The 23107-nt window shown below is 43.2% G+C and overlaps 1 long non-coding RNA gene across 1 annotated transcript in view; it reads left to right on the top strand.

The window, feature by feature from the left end:
* Window positions 1-282: 282 nt before the first annotated feature.
* Window positions 283-23107, top strand: part of LOC137340245 (uncharacterized) — a 41637-nt gene continuing 18812 nt past the window's right edge. Inside the window, exon 1 of the long non-coding RNA XR_010966767.1 lies at window positions 283-469. This is a non-coding gene — a long non-coding RNA (uncharacterized lncRNA). The remainder of the gene's footprint in view (window positions 470-23107) is intronic.

Consider the following 23107-nt stretch of genomic DNA (forward strand, 5'->3'; position numbering starts at 1 on the left):
TGCAGCTTGGGAGCCTAATGTTGCGCCAAAACACAGTTATATCCCTGTCTCTGCAATGATGTAACAAAGAAAAACTACTATAATCCTGAAAGGCTGAAGAAACAGTGGATGAAATTGATTTGCAGCCTGCCAGTGGCCAAGACGTGACAATATGCGTCCCACCTCCAGAATGAATGTAGACCCCTCCCCCTCCCCAAAAAGTACGCTATTTGAACTTAATACAAAACAAAGTACCGGAAAAGTTGAAACATAGAATGTCATATAGAAATAATTTATAAGAAAGTTAAAGTAGCATAAATAGATAGAGAAAATGAGGAAGGAGCAAGAATAATGTGAAAAAGAGATCCGGAGGAACAAGTACATTTTTAAGCTTGCTGGAAGTGCGCTAGAATCCCTGTTTACTCGAGTACATGGGCTTTCCAGCACACTTTTGGTGAAGTTATGGTGGTGGTGCGGCAGCAGCTCCGAGGTAATTCCTGGCCTTTATTTTTGTTAAAAGCGCGTGTGTATTTTAATGAAATGTTGCAATGTTAAGATTAATCCCATAGCTTTATCGCTGTTAACATCTCGGGTTTTTTTTCTGTATTATGGAATGTGAGCTGAAATTTTAACACTCCAGCAAACCTAAGAAGCACAGAATCCCCTTGAATTGCTGGCAATCTGAAGGATAATTACACAACTTTGACAGGTTCTACTCTTGAGTTAGCTGACCTCAGCCAGGTGATAGAAAGGGCATTGTAATCGGCCCATTTCCCTGGGCTAAGGGAAGGAAAAATCAGCCAAGGTTCATGCTTTTGATCACTATCCGCTGACTTCTACTAGAAAGTGCATGTGTGCGGAGATCAGGTAATGACTGGATCAGACTCAGCTGTGATGCCACCTATGGTTGAATAAACCACCAGCAATCACTGTCCAAGCTCACACATGAAGAATCGCAACTTGGGCAAGAAGGCTGGCATCAATGAAATCGTACAGAGTCAACAGATTTAGGAAAGAAGAAGGGGAAATAAGGGGGAGAAAAACGACTTTAAAAAGACAGCTTTCGAAGTCTTACTTGCTTCACTGTTTTCTGATAAGCAGAACAAAACTTGCACTCAGCCAAGTTATTCTAGGCATAGAAGATATTGGTACAGTAACTTGCTTGACCATCTGAAAGAAACAATGGATTTCTTTAGTTTGTTTTAAAGAACTTAAAATCCAATATACAAGATTAAAATATTATCTAAAAATTTATTCCCAGGATTATTCAATCCTTTTAGCCAAAAAGAACTGAAGCAAATCAAATTAGACTAACAAGCCTTTTTCTCATGATGGAGCAGACACAATGAAACTATGAATGATAATGAGAGAAAAAGAACTAAGAATAGCTGCCACATGACACTCTTATCTTGTGTAGGATGGAAAACATCATGTGGTTCCAGCTCCAATGTTCTGAAAGAGACAGGCCTCCCTCCGATTATTTTTCAGTTGGTTAGGTTGCCTATATGTGGAGTACAAAGAATAACCAAAAAAAAGCAATAACAACACGTCACCAAAAGTTTTGTGTTCCATGTGCTTGCTTTCCAATAGATTATGAAATGCATCACAGGATACAGGCTGCTAAGTGATAATTAATTAGTTGGTTATTGTTTTTTTCACTACAGTTAATTATCACATTCCTGGGCTGTAAAAGTGTCACATTCAACCCTTTGAATAAATATAAGAACATAGGAACAAAAGAAGACGGTTCAGCCCCTCAAACCTGTTCCAGAATTCAATTAGATTATGGCTGATCTGTACCTCAACTCCATTTGCCTGCCATTAATCCATAAACTTCGATACCCTTACTGATCAAAAATCAAGTAAAAATCTGTTTATATCAGTCTTGAAAATTTTAATTGGCTCAACGTCCACAGCGAATTAGTTTTGTGTGAAAAAGTGATTCCCGATTTGTCTTCTGAATGGCCTACCTCTAATTTTAAGATTGTGCCCCCTTGTTCTGGATTCCCCAATCAGACGATATAGCTTCTTTGTTTCTATTCTATGGAATCTTTTTATCATTTTAAACACTTCAATTAGATCACCCCTCAACCTTCTAAACTCAAGGATTTTAAGGTCTTGGCTCGATGATAGAACTCTCACCTCTGAGTTAGAAAGTTGTGGGTTGGAAGTCCCACTCCAGAAACTTGAGAACATCAGCTAGGCTGACATTTCAGTGCAGTACTGAGGGAGCGCTGCACTGTTGGAGGTGCCGCCTTTTGGATGAGATACGAAACTTAACATCTGCTAGACATTACATCTGCCCTCTCAGGTGGACGTAAAAGATACCATGGACTATTCACAGAAGAGCAGGGGAGTCCTCTCCGGTGTCCTGACCAATATTTATCCCTCAACCAACGTCACTAAAACCGATTATCTGTTCATTATCTCATTACTGTTTGTGGGACCTTCTGTTCAAATTAGCAGCCTCTTTTCCTACATTACAACCATGGTTACATTGTACTTCATTGGCTGTGAAGCGTTTTGAATGTCCTGAACACTTCAAAAATATTTCCTTTTCGATCCCTAATCAACCCTAGCTTTTCTTTAACCATTCTTTCACTTTTTATATACATTTAAAATCCTTTACTTTTTCCTTTTATGTCCCTGCCATTCTTTCTTCCTATCCACTCCTTGCCTTTCTTATATTTTTTGCTCCTCTCTATATTTTCCTCTCTGCTTTATTTTGTTTTGTTCTATTAGCCCGAGAATTGTCATGCGCTTTTTTAAGTCTCATTTTAATTTTAATTTCTCTACTTTGTCCAAGGCACGCCAGTTTTTGCTGCACCCCTTTTGCTTCTTGATGGGTATATGTCCAATCTGTATCCTAATCATCTGCTTGAAAATCTTCCATTGTTTGTCCTTGGTCTTATCAACTTATCTGGGCTCGTTCACTTTTCACCTCACAAAAATGTACTTTTTTGAATCAAATACCTGTACCTGTTCCCTCTCCTTTTTAATTTTTATATCAAACTTAATGGTGATATGGTTGCTGTTTCCTGGATGTTCTGCTACCCTTACATTACCTACTTAGTCCACTTCATTTTCTGGAACTGGATTCAGACCTGGCCCCTTTCTTGCTGGACTAAAAACGTACTGATCTAGAAAGTAAACCTGGACACAGTGGTCCTCGTTGCACCCATTTTCTGGGTGGAAAACGGGAGCAGAGAGAACTAAATTTGGGGTGCAACATCCCATGATCAATTTGCATCTATGTTATGGCTTTGCAGGCATCCCAGGTAGGCGTTAGGCTCCTTACATATGAAAATGAGGGGCCTAACACCTGTTTTAGACCATCTTGCAGAAATTGGTTTTGATTGAGCAGAGCAGGAGCCGGGCCTGCTCTGCTCAGAATTTTCAAGCAGTCGCTGTGGCCTTAAAAAAATGTTACTGTGGAGCCAGGAGGAACAGGAGTGCTCCTCCGACTCTCGTCTACATGATCACCCTCCCACCCATTGGCACTCCAACAAGATAGCAATCACTGCTGGATCTAACAATGGAAACTGAACTAGACCAGTTAAGAGGAGAAAGGGTAGTGGGGCATCTAGGCAATAGCAATTATAACATAATAAGATTTAAAATAATGATTAAGAACGACATAAGTAAGACAAAAACTAAAGTGATAGATTGGAAAAAAGCTGATTTTGAAAGGATGAGAACGGAACTAGGGAAGGCAAACTGGAAACAAATTTTGACAGATAAAGAGATCGAACAGCAGTGGGAAATATTTAAAATGGTGATCGATAGAGTTCAGGAGAAATATATTCCTCTTAAAAAAACAAGAACAAACTAGCCAATAATGAAATACCATGGATGAATAAAGAGAAACGGGTAAAATTGAAACTAAAGAAAAAGGCATACACTAAATATATAGACAATAAAGGAGAGGATGACAAAAGGGAATATGAAGAGGTTAGGAAAGAAGTCAGAAAAACAATTAGGAAAGCAAAGAGGAACTACGGAATTAAATTATCAAAGAATATGAAAAGAAATAGTAAAGTATTCTATAAACTCATAAATAACAAAAGAAAAATCAGGATAGGGATAGGGCCACTAAGGGATGCACAAGATAAACTCACAGGTAATGACAGCGAAATGGCAGAAATATTGAATAGTTACTTTACCTCAGTATTTACCAGGGAGACTAACAAAGTGGACAAGACATTAGAAAAAGAGATCAAAATAGATATACAAACATTTAAGATACCTGATAAACCAATCAAACTTAGGGAGGATAAGACCCCTGGTCCAGTTGAATTGCATCTGTGAATATTAAAAGAAGTTAGGGAGGAGATAGCAGAAGCACTATTACATATATATAAGAATTCATTAGAAAAGGGAATAGTGCCAGAGGACTGGCGGACAGCTAGTGTTATCCCTATATTTAAAAAGGGAGATAGAACCAGTCCAAGGGTCCATAGACCAGTTAGCTTAACATCAGTGGTAGGAAAGATAATGGAATCTTTACTCAAAACTGTAATAAAAAAACATTTAGAAAACGAAAATAATAAAGAATAGTCAGCACGGGTTTCAGAAGGGAAAGTCATGCTTGACCAACCTTATTGAATTCATTGAAAAAGTAATAGAAAGAGTAAACAACAATAATGCAGTAGATATAATATATTTGGATTTTCAAAAGGCCTTCGATAAGGTACCACATGTAGACTCATGACTAAGGTCAGAGCATGTGGAGTTGGGGACAGGTAACAGAATGAATAGCAAGCTGGCTACAAAACAGAAAACAAAGAGTAGGGGTTTAGGGTAGCTACTCAGGCTGGTAAAAGGTGGGAAGTGGTGTTCCACAGGGATTGGTGCTGGGACCACTGTTGTTCACAATTTACATTAATGATTTGGACTTGGGAATCGGAAGTACAATTTCAAAATTTGTGGACAACACCAAATTGGGAGGTGTAGTTAATACAAAGGAAGAAAGCGTCAAAATGCAAGAAGATGTCAATATACATGCAGAATTGGTGTGTAATTGACAAATGAATTTTAATATAGACAAGCGTCAGGTGTTGCATTTTAGTAGGAAGAATAAGGAGGCCACACACTGCTTGGATAATAAAAATCTAACTGGGGTAGAGGAGCAAAGAGATCTCAGGGTGCAGATATACAAATCACTAAAAGTATGAGACAGGTTAATAAGGCCATAAAAAAGACAAGACAAGCACTGGGGTTCATGTCCAGAGGAATAGAATTGAAAAGCAGAGAAGTTATGTTAAACTTGTATAAAACCTTGGTTAGACCACAGTTGGAGCAATATGCACAGTTCTGGTCTCTATATTATAAAAAGGATATAGAGGCATTGGAGAAGGTGCAAAAAAGATTCACAAAGATGATACCAGAACTGAGAGCATATACTTATCAGGAAAGGCTGAACAGGCTGGGGCTCTTTTCTCTAGAAAAGATAAGGCTAAGGGATGACATGATGGAGGTCTTTAAGATATTGAAAGGGTTTGATAGGGTAGATGTAGAGAAAATATTTTCACTTGTGGGGGGGTCCAAAACTAGAGGTCATAAATATAAAAGGGTCACTAATAAATCCAATAGGGGAATTCAGGAGAAACTTCTTTACCCAAAGTGGGAAGAATGTGGAACATGCTACCACAAGGAATAGTTGAGGCAAATAGCATAATGCATTTAAAGGGAAGCTAGATAAGCACATGAGGGAGAAAGGAAAAGAAGGGTACGCTGTAGGGAGGCAGGAGGCTTGTGTGGAGCATAAACGCTGGCATAGACCAGTTGGGTTGAATGTCCTGTTTCTGTGCAGTAGACTCAATGTAACCCCCCTCCCGGGACTTACCTTCGGGCTGCTGCTGACGAAGTAAGCGGCTCGATATTCTTCTTCTTCAAGTGCTCGAGCTGCCTGTGGAGGCAGCACAGGTACCGGCAGCTCACACAAAAAATATTAATGAGGCCTGAGGTCAAATTTTGTCTGTCCTTGGGCCTCCCGGTTGGGGCATGAGCTGTCGGACCTGAAAACGGGCCATAAGCAAATTCCAATCGATTGTATAAAACATCCCCTTCTTTGCCAGTTACAATACTTTTACTCCAGTCTCTTTTTGAATAATTACAGTCACCCAATTTTCTGACTTTGTTATTCTTGCATTTTTCTCGAATCTGTCGACATTTTCTCTATCTCTTTCCCATTGTTTGGCAGTCTACAATAAGCTCCCAATAGGATAACAGTTCTCTTCTTGTTCCTTAACTCTAAATAAATCGATTCAGCCTTTTCACCATGTCTTATATCATCTTTAACATTCAAGTGCTGTAATGGAATCTTTGATTAATATTGTCACTCCTTTTTTTGCCTACACTTGGGGATAGTTTTGACTTTGGGTGATAGTATAAAACGGGCGATATCGTTTCACCCACCCGTTATATGTCTCTCCCGATTTTCATTTCTATTGAAGTCAATGGAGAGATGTGTAATGGGCGGCTAAATCACTATTGCACATTTTAAACTATCACTCAAAGTCAAAATTAGCCCCCTTGTCTGTCCTGATTATTTTGTAACAAAGAATGTTTAGCGCCCAGTCCTGCCCTGCTCTAAGCCATGTCTCTGCTAATGCTGTTATATAATACCCCCGGTTGCAATTTGTGCCACAGCTCACCAATTTTATTCAGAATTATGTACTTACAGCTGAAATCTGTAGGTTTGGCAATCTTATTCTTTTTAATCCCTCCTTTTGATCTGTTCTCTATGACAAAAATGAAGAGGCATATTTATACGAGTCAGTAATGATGAATATAACTCGCTGCTAACAGTACTGCTGAATATAACTCGCACACCCATGTAAAAAAGGCATCCTGTGTTGCTAGGCAGTGACAAAAAGGCAGAAGTAAATCTAAAAGGTCCATCGGGTTCTCTTAAAAGACCTAGAAGGTGAAATTGGACTTTGGACGTAGCACAAAATGGGCAATAATGAATTGGCAGCTGTCTTACATCCTGCCCGATTTTCTTTTCCATTGAAGCCGATTTGCTACCGCTTGTTTTGTGCCACTGCCAAAGACCAATTTCACCCTCTTATTTCTAAAATGATTTTCAAATTTTGACTCTTTTTCTTTACTACTGACTGCTGCTTTGTCATCGCTCTTTGTGCCTTCTGCTGTGGGGCTTCCACTCTCCCCCCTGCCTACTCTAAAGATGCCTCAAACGTCTTTCCTATTGGGAATACCCCCGTAACTTGCCATCAATCACTGTGCCACAGACATGGTTAGTGGACTGCTCCAACTGACCACCATCTGCTGCACCTTGTTGTGAGGCCATCCCGGTACCTTCACATATCTGTGATGCTCTTCTTTAAAAAGTAAGACCTGTGAGAACTGGGTTCTCAGACTTTTCAGATGAGGGGCGTCATTTCCTGGCCCTCAAGTTACCAACATTTTTCTGCTCCCCTTTCATCCCTAACTCCTGCTGCTCACTTATTTTCCATCCATCACCCTGTGCTCTCCTGTCTGCCTCATCCTCTAATTCCTCCCAGGTGGATACCTTTGGGGGGGTGAGAGAGAGAAAGAGTGAGTGGCAGCACAGGCTCTCATGTGTTGGCAGGGCTTCTTCTTGTTCTCCATCTGTTTCTGGCCACTCTTGAGGAACACCTAGGAGGAGGAAAAGTGGAAGAGAGGTTAGAATGGGTTGCTGAGGAGTCCTATTCAGTGACTGGAGGGTTCCCTGATCTATTTTCTTGACAGATAATGCAGGGTGAGATAAATGGATGAATTGGAAGAGGAGCAGAAAATGGCACCTCCCCTCAGACTTCCCCATTTCCAAATCCCTCTCCTGCTTCCCTCCACGGCAGTTCCAAACCTTTTTCCTCATTAGGAGTGAGAGGGTAGAGGTTCGGGGTGGATGCAAGAGTTCCACCATCCATGGCCTCTCTGTCTGGTCTTATGGGTGGTCTTTTTCAAAAAGAAAGCAATAAACGAGAACGATCTCCAGTTGGCATCAGATGCAATGCAAACTGTGTGTGCATGCAGACCATAATAGGGTGATAACATGTGCATGAACCAAACAATAACATACCATGTGAGGTTTTCAGTGGGGTGGAAGCGTGTAAGAATGTCAGTGATAGAATACTTGCTGTGGAAGGCTGGGGGTGTAATGGGTGCTACAGTACCTATGGGGCATAAATGGTGAGCTACTGAAGTACTTGAAGACAGTGAGAGGGAGGTGACTGTAAGTTGGAAACATGCTTAGTTCAATTATTTCTTGTAAGGTGTGGTTGGTTCTTCTTCCCTCGCAGACCTCTATTGGCATGCATAGGGTTATGGAGATGACAGCATCGGGCCTGACCATTCTCCTGCTGTGCTACATTCCCTGCCAGACGCCATCACGGAGTTCCAAACGAGGATTTCCTCATCTATCTTACTTCAGTTAGAAGCACTGTCACTGCTTCATCTGTTAACCTGTGGCCTCTCATTTTTTTCTCCCAAACTTTCAGTCATCTTCCTTTCAAAAGTTGCTAGAAATCCTTGAGATTGTTGTGCTGCCTGTTTGAGCTGCTACAGACCTATAAATCCTGCAGCAGCATACAAGTTTCCATCCCTATAATGACAAGCTCCCAATGAACGCCATTCCAATCAGGAGCTTCTCCCAAATTATGCTAATTTGGCCTGAATAGAAAATCTCTCGAAAGTCAGAAAGTGACTTAGCTTCAGCACCCATTTTATATGGGCATACAAGGCTGAAAACATATTCCATGAAAAGCATGCAAAGTATCAACTCCCAGTCATTGACATAAATCTGCATTAAATTTGGGGCCTTAATGAGGCCCCTGCAAGCTTTGTATGAGAGCAATCTGCCCCCATTTGTTTTTCTCACCAGGGGATTATGCATTAGGAATTAGGCAAGATATAGAACAAAGATCACAACACCTGACTCTCCAATCAGCACTCATCTGGTCGGTGTCTCCACTACCAGCACATCTGATCAGCAATCCACCCCATCATTCACCATAAAGGGCACAATATTCTGCTTCCACCTCACAACCTACACTGGTGACATCAAAAGAAGTAGTCGCAGTAGTTTAATCCATATAACCCAAAAAGTACTGGGTATCTCAGGGAGTGAGCCAACTATTCAAGAATACCTGTAATGGTTTATGATATCATTTGCACATCATAATTGGATTTACTGTTGCCTACAATATCTATTATCCTCCAACCATCATATTGCATTGCAACACTTTTCCAATGTGTTTAATAATAGTTTTTCCACATTGATCAAGATTAGACTTTTGAAGTAATATTGTACGAGCAACAGAGCTAAATAGTGTCAGCATGAAGCAGACTTCATCTCTCGTTTGCATACGTGCCAACCTATAAAACTCAGAAATGCTAACAGGCTGCTTCAATAAAGCTGACACAGCCCCAAAAACTGCCATAGAATTGAAAAACAGTCCTGAATTAAGGCCAATGACCAAGACCACTGCTTCAAGGCAACGACGACAACTTGTATTTATATAGTGTCTTCAACATAGAAAAACTTCCCAAGGCGCTTCACAGAGGCATAATTGAACAAAATGGACTTCGAGCCCAAGAAGACGGTATTAGGAGGGGTGACTAACAGCTTTGTCAAAGAAATGGGTTTTAAGATGGGTCTTAAAGGAGGAGAGGGAGATGGAATGGTGAAGGAGCTTCAGAAGGGAGTTCCATGGCATTGGGCTTAAGTGGCTTAAGGCACAGTCACTAATGATGGGACAAAGGGAAGGGATGTTGCAGAAGGCAACTGAATAAATTAAACTCATGGTCATTCCAGCATACTCCCACTGTAACTTTGGTGGGAATCCACTGGTATGGCCGGAAACTAAGTTTTATATTGAGTTTTCCTCTATGGCCTGTTAGGGGTGGAGCCTCTGCCCAAACCAAATGTGGCCATTTTTGTAAGCAGGGGCGGGGCCTTAGAGTTCCCATATCTCGAGTCTTCGGTGGGACAGAAATTATGCTTGGCAGAGCTATGCCTATCCGTCCGGACTTACCTCCCTGACAACTGGCAGTTGTGGGGACCACCTGGGGGTCTCGGCTGATACTGATGCTCGGACAACCAAAGAGGAGCACTGTTTTTTTTAAAAAAAAGAATATTAAATGCAGCCCCTTACAAAGGAGGCCACTGGGTTCTGGGGAGACCTGGCATCCCCCGGCCAGGCAATCTTCAGCTGGATAGGGGCCACAGATGTGCCCTTATTGGCTCAGGCAGCCACCATACCCATGCAAAACAGGGGACCTCCCCCTGATCTCGGATTGTTCACTAGGATCAACAATGAAGGTTCTGGCCGGGTGCATTCCAGCACTTACGCTGAGGGAGGTGCTCCTCCTCCCCCGCCTCCACCACACCTAGATTTTCAGAGCCCATTAAAGTTTTGGGCTGCCATTCCACAATTCAGTTTGTTTTTCTGTGAAAACTGAAACTCACTGCTCTTAATGAACTGTTCAGGTTTGAGGGGGAGTTCTGGCTTATTCGTTGAAATGCAGTCAGTGGCCCCAGGAGATGCAATGCATACCACTGGTAGGATTTGCATACTGCACTGTGCTGAGCAATAAATGGCTGGCTTCCTTTTGTCCATTTGAACCTTCCCACTGTAATCACTATACCCGTTTGCACAATCTCAGTCATCCCATCAGGTAGCACAGCTTCAACGTAGTTCCAAAGCTGCCTTTTGTCATTCAACTACTGAAGTTACAGCAGTGGAGTGGCAGCATCTCCGAGGAAATTCCCAGCCTATATATGCTGTCCCCCTCAATGTCAGCCCTGGTAGCTTACTCCGCAGGCCTATTCCCCATTGTGTAAAGGCATTCCATCTGATTTCCTTTCTTACTCTTAACTTCCTAATTTTTAATTTGTCCTTCCTGGTATTTGAACCAGAGGCCCGCTTTCATTGTTTCATATTTTGTTTAGAGATCACAATGCGCTGCTAACTGGATGTTATTGTCTGCCTTTCCATAGACCCCCTGCAAAACCCACCCATTCTCCAATCAACAGAGTTAACAGGTGACCTGTTCTTTGGCCTTTTTCAATGGCACTTTCAAAGCAGCCAGTAGTAGTCCAGTGAGTGTACCCTGGGTTAACTCATCCCTTTTTTTTCTTTCGAGCAAGTTTTTTTTGCCTCCGCTCAATGACTACTCCTAATTGTATGATTTGTATCAATTGGGGTTAATTGTATTCAGGTGGTGGTTATCGATTGGGAACTCTCTTGGATTTTTTTTATCGGAGAGCTTAGCTAGGGTGTGGGGTTGCAAGAGGAAACTATGTGAATAAAGGCTTGGAAGAAACTAAAGACCAGGCTCCTTCACCACATGGCTATCCAGTTTTAATAGCTACCCCCGGCCAACCTAACTTAAACTTCATCAACAGAGGAAGTACTGATCATGGAGAGACCCAGCAGTTCACTAAGCAGTCAGGGAAGTGGCTTGTTGTTGAATATCACTCACAAACATTTTTAAGCAAAATCCTAATGCAGAAACCTTTGTAATCTTAATGAACTATAATAATAATTAAACTGTGGCCCAGAATTTCCTTGATCCTGTTTACGCCGAAATTACTTTGGAATTTACGCCAGTTTCCGATCTTGCCGACGAGAACTTACACCCAAATTTCCTGTGAAGCTTATTTGCTAACCCGGAATGTAAAAATCAGCTTAGAACAAGTGCAAATGAAGTGCCACATTGGGGTAACAGTACTAGTGTAAAAAGATGCGTGCTGCCTTTCACCATGATGCCTCACTCTCAGTCTTTTGTCTCTGCTGGTCCTCTTCCTCTTCCATGATTATGGTCCTCTTCCTCTTCCATGATTATACAGAACAATAGTATGCCCATTGGGAAGGCCATTCCAGCAACTTAGTCCTTCTGAATGTGCTGGGGGTTGGGGGGGGGTGCAATCAGTTGTGGGAACACTGTGACTGACACTTTGCTTTAAATATAGTACAGGTCTCAGTAAGAAAAGAATCGCAAATAAAATAAAACAAATCAAAGTCCAGAAATCTCAGCTATGCTAATTTAGGCTATGGTGCGCCTAAATTTTGGGGAGTAAATTTACATCCATTCAGATCTGTTAATGCAGGAAACACGCGTTCTCTGGTCTTTTGCATGGGTGGGGGTTGCAGCATTATTAATGAGCTAAGTGGCTAAGTGACTTGGGGTAGCGCAAATGATCAACAAAATTTGGGTAAAACCAGCGTAAGTTGCTTACACGTGAATTTCCACTGAATAAAACAGCATAACAAAGCTCCTATGTCGTTGTCGCACCAAAAATTGAGAAAATTCCGGGCTTGCATATCTCACACCCCAGCTAAGCACCTTTGAAACAGAACATAGTGCACCTCAATGTCATGGGTCTGCATTTCCATGATTTTTCTGAGGCAAAAATGGGGTAATTCTAATGTAGGAGACTGGAATTTGATGCATAAATTACACCTGAGTTACACCCCTTCTGTAAAACACACTAAAATGGCTGAAGGCAGAAGATGTGCTGGCAACCACCATAGACCACATATTAAATGATAGGATAATGGGAGCAAAAGCCACTGTCCCAGAAATCCCACCATTTACACCAGGATTGCACCTGACTTAAGGGTATAGATTTTTTTAAAATTTGTTCACGGGATGTGGGCGTCGCTGGCGAGGCCAGCATTTATTGCCCATCCCTAATTGCCCTTGAGAAGGTGGTGGTGAGCCGCCTTCTTGAACCGCTGCAGTCCGTGTGGTGACGGTTCTCCCACAGTGCTGTTAGGAAGGGAGTTCCAGGATTTTGACCCAGCGACAATGAAGGAACGGCGATATATTTCCAAGTCGGGATGGTTTGTGACTTGGAGGGGAACGTGCAGGTGGTGTTGTTCCCATGCGCCTGCTGCCCTTGTCCTTCTAGGTGGTAGAGGTCGCGGGTTTGGGAGGTGCTGTCGAAGAAGTCTTGGCGAGTTGCTGCATTGCATCCTGTGGATGGTGCACACTGCAGCCACAGTGCGCCGGTGGTGAAGGGAGTGAATGTTTAGGGTGGTGGATGGGGTGCCAATCAAGCGGGCTGCTTTATCTTGGATGGTGTCGAGCTTCTTGAGTGTTGTTGGAGCTGCACTCATCCAGGCAAGTGGAGAGTATTCCATCACACTCCTGACTTGTGCCTTGTAGATGGTGGAAAGGCTTTGGGGAGTCAGGAGGTGAGTCACTCGCCGCAGAATATCCAGCCTCTGACCTGCTCTTGTAGCCACAGTATTTATATGGCTGGTCCAGTTAAGTTTCTGGTCAATGGTGACCCCCAGGATGTTGATGGTGGCGGATTCGGCGATGGTAATGCCGTTGAATGTCAAGGGGAGGTGGTTAGACTCTCTCTTGTTGGAGATGGTCATTGCCTGGCACTTATCTGGCGCGAATGTTACTTGCCACTTATCAGCCCAAGCCTGGATGTTGTCCAGGTCTTGCTGCATGCGGGCTCGGACTGCTTCATTATCTGAGGGGTTGCGAATGGAACTGAACACTGTGCAGTCATCAGCGAACATCCCCATTTCTGACCTTATGATGGAGGGAAGGTCATTGATGAAGCAGCTGAAGATGGTTGGGCCTAGGACACTGCCCTGAGGAACTCCTGCAGCAATGCCCTGGGGCTGAGATGCTTGGCCTCCAAAAACCACTACCATCTTCCTTTGTGCTAGGTATGACTCCAGCCACTGGAGAGTTTTCCCCCTGATTCCCATTGACTTCAATTTTACTAGGGCTCCTTGGTGCCACACTCGGTCAAATGCTGCCTTGATGTCAAAGGCAGTCACTCTCACCTCACCTCTGGAATTCAGCTCTTTTGTCCATGTTTGGACCAAGGCTGTAATGAGGTCTGGAGCCGAGTGGTCCTGGCGGAACCCAAACTGAGCATCGGTGAGCAGGTTATTGGTGAGTAAGTGCCGCTTGATAGCACTGTCGACGACACCTTCCATCACTTTGCTGATGATTGAGAGTAGACTGATGGGGCGGTAATTGGCCGGATTGGATTTGTCCTGCTTTTTGTGGACAGGACATACCTGGGCAATTTTCCACATTGTCGGGTGGATGCCAGTGTTGTAGCTGTACTGGAACAGCTTGGCTAGAGGCGCAGCTAGTTCTGGAGCACAAGTCTTCAGCACTACAGCTGGGATGTTGTCGGGGCCCATAGCCTTTGCTGTATCCAGTGCACTCAGCCGTTTCTTGATATCACGTGGAGTGAATTGAATTGGCCGAAGACTGGCTTCCGTGATGGTGGGGATATGGGGAGGAGGCTGAGATGGATTATCCACTCGGCACTTCTGGCTGAAGATGATTGCAAACGCTTCAGCCTTGTCTTTTGCACTCACGTGCTGGACTCCGCCATCATTGAGAATGGGGATGTTTGCAGAGCCTCCTCCTCCCGTTAGTTATTTAATTGTCCACCACCATTCACGACTGGGTGTGGCAGGACTGCAGAGCTTTGATCTGATCCGTTGGTTGTGGAATCGCTTAGCTCTGTCGATAGCATGTTGCTTCCGCTGTTTAGCATGCATGTAGTCCTGAGTTGTAGCTTCACCAGGTTGGCACCTCATTTTTAGGTACGCCTGGTGCTGCTGCTGGCATGCTCTTCTACACTCCTCATTGAACCAGGGTTGATCCCCTGGCTTGTTGGTAATGGTAGAGTGAGGAATATGCCGGGCCATGAGGTTACAGATTGTGCTGGAATACAATTCTGCTGCTGCTGATGGCCCACAGCGCCTCATGGATGCCCAGTTTTGAGCTGCTAGATCTGTTCTGAATCTATCCCATTTAGCACGGTGGTAGTGCCACACAACACGTTGGATGGTGTCCTCAGTGCGAAGACGGGATTTCATCTCCACGAGGACTGTGCGGTGGTCACTCCTACCAATACTGTCATGGACAGAAGCATTTGCGACAGGTAGATTGGTGAGGACGAGGTCAAGTAAGTTTTTCCCTCGTGTTGGTTCGCTCACCACCTGCCGCAGGCCCAGTCTGGCAGCTATGTCCTTCAGGACTCGGCCAGCTCTGTCAGTCGTGGTGCTACCGAGCCACTCTTGGTGATGGACATTGAAGTCCCCCACCCAGAGTACATTTTGTGCCCTTGCTACCCTCAGTGCTTCCTCCAAGTGGTGTTCAACATGGAGGAGGACTGATTCATCAGCTGAGGGAGGACGGTAGGTGGTAATCAGCAGGAGGTTTCCTTGCCCATGTTTGACCTGATGCCATGAGATTTCATGGGGTCCAGAGTCAATGTTGAGGACTCCCAGGGCCACTCCCTCCTGACTGTATATCACTGTACCGCCACCTCTGGTGGGTCTGTCCTGCCGGTGGGACAAGACATACCCAGGGATGGTGATGGAAGAGTCTGGGACGTTGGCTGAAAGGTATGATTCTGTGAGTATGGCTCTGTCAGGCTGTTGCTTGACTGGTCTGTGGGACAGCTCTCCCAATTTTGGCACAAGTCCCCAGATGTTAGTAAGGAGGACCTTGCAGGGTTGACTGGGCTTGGTGTTTTGCCGTTGTCGTGTCCGATGCCGGGTGGTCCGTCCGGTTTTATTCTTATTATGACTTTTCGTAGCGAGATTTTACAACTGAGTGGCTTGCTAGGCCATTTCAGAGGGCAATTAAGAATCAACCACATTGCTGTGGGTCTGGAGTCACATATAGGCCAGACCGGGTAAGGGCGGCAGGCTTCCTTCCCTAAAGGACATTAGTGAACCAAATGGGTTTTTACGACAATCCGGTAGTTTCATGGCCATCATTACTGATACTAGTATTTTAATTCCAGATTTTTATTATAATTAATTGAATTTAATTAATTAATTGAATTTAAATTCGCCAGCTGCCGTGGCAGGATTTGAATTCATGACTCTGGATTTTAGTCCAGGCCTCTGGATTACTAGCCCAGTAACATAACCACTATGCTAAGAAATGTAAGTTACCTGCATGACTTGTTAAAACAGGAAGTGGTTGAGTTCACAAGCTTTGACTGTCCACAGACTTTGTCTGAAATGTCAGCTGTGAGTGAAGCAATTGGAAAAATCTTTTCTCAGATCTACTGCTATGAAAGGATTCTGCAAGTTGCCTTTCAGCAGTTTCGGGCCGGGAAATTGGTTTCTTCCCACCCTTCTGTCTTAACATGGGGTTCACTAAGAACGTTCGAATCTATGTCCTTATAATGGAGGCAGAACAGGAACAGGAGGAAGAAGAAATGAGAGAGGCACGCGGAATAAGGCTACACCAAAGGAGAAGATGGCCAACTAGAAGGTACTTTTTCATCAGCGTCTACAGACCACACCATTCCCACGATGATGTCTAAGGAAATATCTGCTTAAGGAAGCAATGGTTCAGTAAGGAAGCATAGAAGGAACTGTGTAAACAGACCTCCAAACATCATTTCAAACACTCCAATAATTCAAAAAGCAGATGGTTTCCTTCTCTGTTCATGTCGGATTGATTATTTGTGGGAAAGGGTGAAGCATTAGCCATATTGTCCTTTCTATCAGTGTTTAAATACATCTCCTGATGGCTTGATCAAGTAATTGGCATAATTCACTAGTGGATACTGTACATATCACAGAAACTATTTTTGTTCTTCTTTGCTTTTTTAAATTATGTTTTCAAGAATTTATTTTCAAGTATGTGTGCTTCTGGAATTAGAACATAAGAACATAAGAAATAGGAGCAGGAGTAGGCCAATCGGCCCCTCGAGCCTGCTCCGCCATTCAATAAGATCATGGCTGATCTGATCCTAACCTCAAATCTAAATTCATGTCCAATTTCCTGCCCGCTCCCCGTAACCCCTAATTCCCTTTACTTCTAGGAATCTGTCTATTTCTGTTTTAAATTTATTTAATGATGTAGCTTTCACAGCTTCCTGGGGCAGCAAATTCCACAGACCTACCACCCTCTGAGTGAAGAAGTTTCTCCTAATCTCAGTTTTGAAAGAGCAGCCCCTTATTCTAAGACTATGCCCCCTAGTTCTAGTTTCACCCATCCTTGGGAACATCCTTACCGCATCCACCCGATCAAGCCCCTTCACAATCTTATATGTTTCAATAAGATCGCCTCTCATTCTTCTGAACTCCAATGAGTAGAGTTCCAATCTACTCAACCTCTCCTCATATGTCCACCCCCTCATCCCCGGGATTAACTGAGTGAACCTTCTTTGTACTGCCTCGAGAGCAAGTATGTCTTTTCTTAAGTACGGAGACCAAAACCGTATGCAGTATTCCAGGTGCGGTCTCACCAATACCTTGTATAACTGCAGCAATACCTCCCTGTTTTTATATTCTATCCCCCTAATGTCCACTTTTAATGTCCACTTTTATTGCACAGCGACATGTGGGAGGTACATTGAGGGTTGTTGTCCTGGATGTGTATGCACTTGGGACAAACATATTCAGCAGCCAAATATAACTTATTAAGTCTTTATCCATGAGATTTGGCTGGGCTGGTGGGCCCATGGAATCCAGGTTGCTGTCCTTGCCTGGATTCAGATGGGCCATCATTGGTATATTTCCCCTCCTGCACTAGTCCGATGTTTGTCCCTGGGATGTGGTGTGGTTGTTCGGGGTGGGCTTGTGCACCCCAGGATGGAACCCAAGAATAATTAGTATTTCATAAGCTCTTGACAGAGGTCAAATATTCCCAATTTTTTTGGGGATACCTTCAAAAGCTGTTTCAGCCACATGTGTTGTGGGGATGGCTGCACTCTGCCACAGTGGGGGAATACACCTTCTTGTAGCTAACAGAAGAAGTTGTGCAAGCCCACAATTATAAGTCCAAGAGTTGTGTGCCCAGGCCAGCAACGACTGCAAGGCCAGGCATGTTCTTTGTAACCCCCTGGACCACTGTCCAGAATAGTTGGAATCAGAGGAGTGAGGGGAGGCACGACTAGATCTCTTGTGACTTCTGCCACAGCCCGGCCAACAATCGCACACCACACAAATTCCTTTCCATCATTAAAAAAATTGTTAACAATCTATTGCCTGATTATCTGAGGTATGTGTCTTATTAATCAAATCCTTACAGGTAATTATGTTCGCAGTTTAACAAAACAACCAGTATTTACTGAAATATAAAGATGTCCGTAATCTTGTTTAACACCAGAACATGTTATCCTATCTGAAAAGGACACAGTGATCTGGATGGTTCCTAGGAAGCTCACCTTATACAAAAGGAAGCTGTTAAACAAAAACAAAAAATGAGTAGGGGGAATATAATTGCTGTAGCTGTATGTTCAATTTCAGAAGTAGGTCAGTGCCAATCTTAGCCTGGAGGAGCTTCAATTTCTAGCTACAAAAGGCATTCACAGACTCAGAAGGATAGTTTATAATTGAAAGTGATGTAGTGGTTAGTGATTCCCTAATTATAGGAAGATAAAATATGCATCTAACTTTGATCTTGCTGTACTCATTACTCACAGGTTACTTTCATTATTTTTTCTTTTGTTGTTTTAATAATTTATGCACTCACTCCTTTAATCTTTTCATTTTTGCTGCCTTTCTGGCTCCAAACATCAGCCAATGGGGTGGAATGGTCAGGACTGTAGACATCACTGTCAATTCCCCTCCATGTTGAACCACTGGAGCTTTAGGGCTATTTTTTTTACAAACTTCCACTCCTGACGCATTCACACGCCAAGAGCACATTAATGGACAAAAGATCCCATGGACCCTGCTGGCCTCCGCACCCAAATTTCTCATTTGTGCTCTAGGTGTTTGAAGTTCTGAGCTGGGAGTGCCAAAGCTCCAACTCCTGATCACTATCCAGTGACTCCTCTGCTGGAAATGTATGTATATGAGCATCTGGTGAGGATCAGATTTAGCTCTGGTGATACCCGTAATCAAAGCCTGTCAATGCTTATGGGAGAATTTTGTTCCATATAACTGCCTGAAAATGGATGATCCTTGAGTGGAGGAAAAGGGGTGGAACGATGTCCTGTCAAATCCCCACCCCTAAAATTACCTGTTGAAATTTTTCTCTGCCCTCTCTGCCGGATCATGGAATAATGAAAGTCAAAAAAATAGAGACTGACCAATACTAGATTCTTATAGATCCACAGATAGGAAGATAATACTTGATTCCTCAATGTTTGTCTCTCAGCTCAAGTCATGAAGAAAGATTTCTCCTGGTCACTATATGTTAGCGACATCAGAATCTTAGTGCAATGGTTTCTCTGGTCACTACGGGCTCAATTTTCAAATGGCGGCGGGATGGCGGGGGGCGGGGTGAGGGGGGTCAATGGGCACGCGGCAAAACCGGATAATAAAATCTTACCTTTCCCCATGCAATCGCGAGGTAATTGATGCTCATTAATCTCGTTTCCGGGTTTTGCGCCCAGCAGCCAGCCTGATTGACAGGAGACAGGAGCTGCAACGCCGGGCGGGGGGAGGCGGGGGGGAGGAGGGAGAAAGAGAGAGAGAGAGAGAGGCATCATCCGGTGCTGGAGCAGAGAGTGTAGGGAGGCCACAAAGATCGGGGGGAGTGGAACAACAATCGGGGGGACATCGGACATCGGAGCAGGTGAGATAGTTTGAAAGGTAGGTTTTTTTTTAAACTTTGTGAAAGGTTATTTTATTTAATTTATTTAGTTTATTTATGGCTGATCCAGCCCTTCATGTCTGGTTTCCCCGGGGTTTCGCCAGGCGTGAATTGGAAGCCGTGGGAAAGTTGCTCAGGTAAGTTGAAAATAGTTTTAACTACCTATTATGTAATAAATAAAGTACCCTAAGTACCTCAATGGGGTACATTTGCTTCTTTAAATATAATCTCACCAGCTTTAATTGCAGCAGAAGTCGGCGGGTTGCAGCCGGGTTCCTTACCCGCTCCGGATTTTACCGATTTTTCGCTGTTCCCACCCCCCCGCCCCCATCGCACCCGGAGTTTCATTTGAAAATTGAGCCCTATGTGTTAGCGACATCAGAATCTTAGTGCGATGGTTTCCTCTGGTCACTATGTGTTAGCAACATCAGAATCATAGTGGGAAAGTTTCCTCTGGTGACTATTTCTGGTGAAATCAAAAGTGTGTTCTTTTAGAAGACTTTTACAATTTTGTTAGAAATAGGAAATCACCCTGCTATGTTTACGATGTCACTGAGCATTGCTACCAGAGGAAGTCCACGCCTAGCCTCCAGCCGAATACTGAAGCAAACATTTGGGATGGAATTTTTCTTCCCAGACATTTCTCTCACCCCTGGGGCCTAAAGATACATTTTTCAAAAAAAGGCAAGTTGATTCTAACTGAAAAATTTCGAAGTACATTATTCAGTCTTTGTTTTCTGTATCCCTACAGAAATTCCTGTCTGCTGTATCTTTATTCCCAATGGGTGTAGGGGATTGCTTCTTTTCAAATCACATTTCCATCTCACAGAAAATATTACTTGCTCTCAGACTTGCACCCAAAATAGTAATACGTTACAGATAGAAATCTTAGTTTATGCTTTTGGTTTGCCTTTTTTTATTTCGCCTCAATATTGCAAACTACAAATACTGACTGGTACAAATGACTGCTTAGGGCTGTTTCCACTGAGGTCATTCAGTTGCAAATTGCGAATGTGCTCTATGCCTCCTTTATGGTACTAAATGGGAGCAAAATCAATGAAAAAATTCAGATGATTCAGCTCCCATTTGTCACTGCGAACCTAGTGAAGCAAAAGAATCGAATGGTAAGTTTCAACCATTTGTAGAGAGACGATGGGCTCGATTTTACACGTAAATTGCAGGGGCGTTGGGGGCGGGGGGAGATGCGAAAATTGCAGTAATGCAGAGCGGGTTCGGAAGCCGGCTCCAACCCGCCGACTTCCGAGTTCCCCACGGACCCACCTGTGAGCATGCGGGTGTCCCGAATCTGGAAGTCCCGCCGGCAATTAAAGCCGGCGGGATGATAGTTAAAGAGCCAAATGTACCTCATTGAGGTACTTAAGACATTTTACTTGTGACATATTAGGTAGTTAGAATGATTTTTAAACTTACCTGGGCGGCTTTCCCACGGCTTCTGATTCATGCCTGGTGAAACCAGGTGTGAAGGGCCGGATCAGGCAAAAATAAACAAAATAAATTAAATAAAAAAACCTTTGCATGAAGTTAAAATAACAAAATCAACCTACCTTTCCACCCTACTCTGATGTCCGATTTTTCCCCTGCGATCTCCCCCTCTTCACCCCGCCGATGTACCCCTGATCTTCCCCTCTTTCCCCCCCCCCCCCCCCCCCCCGCCCCTGATCTTCAGTTCCAACACCGAATGACGTCTCGCTCTCTCCCTTTCTCTCCCCCCCTCGCGTTGCGGCTCCTGACGGCAGCCAGCCTGTCAATCAGGCTGGCTGCCGGGCGCGAAACCTGGTGAGCACATTAATCACCAGATAAGATGCGATCGCAACGGAAACAGTAAATTTTGTTTATTCGGGTTTGCCACGCGTACCTTCACCACCGCCAACCCACCACCATTTCAAAATTGAGCCGGATGTAACTTTGTCAAATACCTTAAAATGAAGAGTGAAGTTGAGGATCTATTTATTTTAATTTGCACAAGCAACACCACATTCTAAAGTAGGTCACATAAAACCATTTCAGTTGTAGTTAGAGCAGAAGCAGGAGAACAGAGATAGGTAACTGGGCTAGTGGTGGCCATGATCCTTTTACCAACAAAAAGGAGAAACTCAGAATTCACTGGGAAAAGTCAGTGGCAGAAATATTTTGGTCAGTGGCAAATATTTTGCGCCAGGGGCGCAAAACGAGCTCATATCGAATTGGCAGCTCGGTTTACACTGCTCATAAGCACGGTACAAAATGGGCTGCCGATTCCCTACGATTCAGTTTCGCACTACTGGCGAAAACCAATTTCACCCCCTATGTATTATGCATGCAGAGCTTATCTCTCTACATGTGACCATGTGGGAAATAATCAATGACATGATTTATAAATAGGATAGAAAATTAAACATATCAGGAAAAATAGTGGCTTTTACATCTAAAATAGGTGCTAGTTTATCCATTACTTTCCATGAACCATGGGCAAATATAAGCTTTACCTAAATAGCTCATGGAAATACAATGCAAACCTGTGAAGGCGGAAAAATAATTTATTATTAGGTGTTAATCTTATCTTGATTTGAGCCCCTTTTCCAGCTGTAGTGATGTCTCAGCCAAAGTTACAAAGTGAGATTTTCCATGACGGACTTTATTACACTAAAGTTCAACTATAAGTGAGACTAAAGAGGTAAGAATTATGTGATAAGTTATTTGACAGCAATAGTATGCAGAGTTTTATCAGGTCTTAAAGGGTAAAAACAAAGTTACTTTATGAGGACAGGTTGCATGTATTTAGCTTGTATCCCCTTGAGTTTAGAAGGTTAAAGGGTGATCTAATCGAGGTGTTTAAAATAATTAAAGGATTTGTTAGGTTGGGTACAGAGAAACTATATCCTCCGGTGGGGAATCCAGAACAAGAGGGCATAATCTTAAAATTAGAAGGAGGCCATTTAGGAGTGAAATCAGGAAGCAATTTGTTACACAAAGGGTAGTGGAAATCTGGAACTCGATCTCCCAAAAGGCTGTGGATGCTGGGTCAATTGAAATTTTCAGGACTGAGATCAATAGATTTTTATTGGGTAAGGGTATCAAGGGATATGGTCAAAGACAGGTAAATGGAGTTAAGGCACAGACCAGCCATGATCTAATTGAATGGTGCAACAGGCTCAAGGGGCAGAATGACCTAATCCTGTTCCTACATGTGGATTGTGGGAAACATTTAATGGGATGCTAAAAATAGCATTTTAAAAGGGCAAACAGTTCAATAATTATGATTAACTTTAATACTTTCTTTTGTCTACTTTAAAATATTTGTTTTTAAACAGTGGCCACTGATAACAACACCAGGATAAAAAAAACTCCAGGAGAGCTGAATAGGGAGCTGCATCAACGCACACACAGCTAAAATTATGCAATTAGGGAAGTGTTCTGGTTTAATGACCATCTCCACTGATATTAAGTCAGCTTTCACACTTAACTGCCTCAATAATGCCACTAAAGGAATTCTCCTGGTGAGTACAGAGGCCTCAAGGAGTAGTCAGCGCAGTTTTAGAAGCAATAGGTCATGTTCTATGAGTCTTCTACAATTCATGGA

This window comes from Heptranchias perlo, chromosome 1 (genome assembly GCF_035084215.1).
Source record: "Heptranchias perlo isolate sHepPer1 chromosome 1, sHepPer1.hap1, whole genome shotgun sequence".
NCBI lineage: Eukaryota > Metazoa > Chordata > Chondrichthyes > Hexanchiformes > Hexanchidae > Heptranchias > Heptranchias perlo.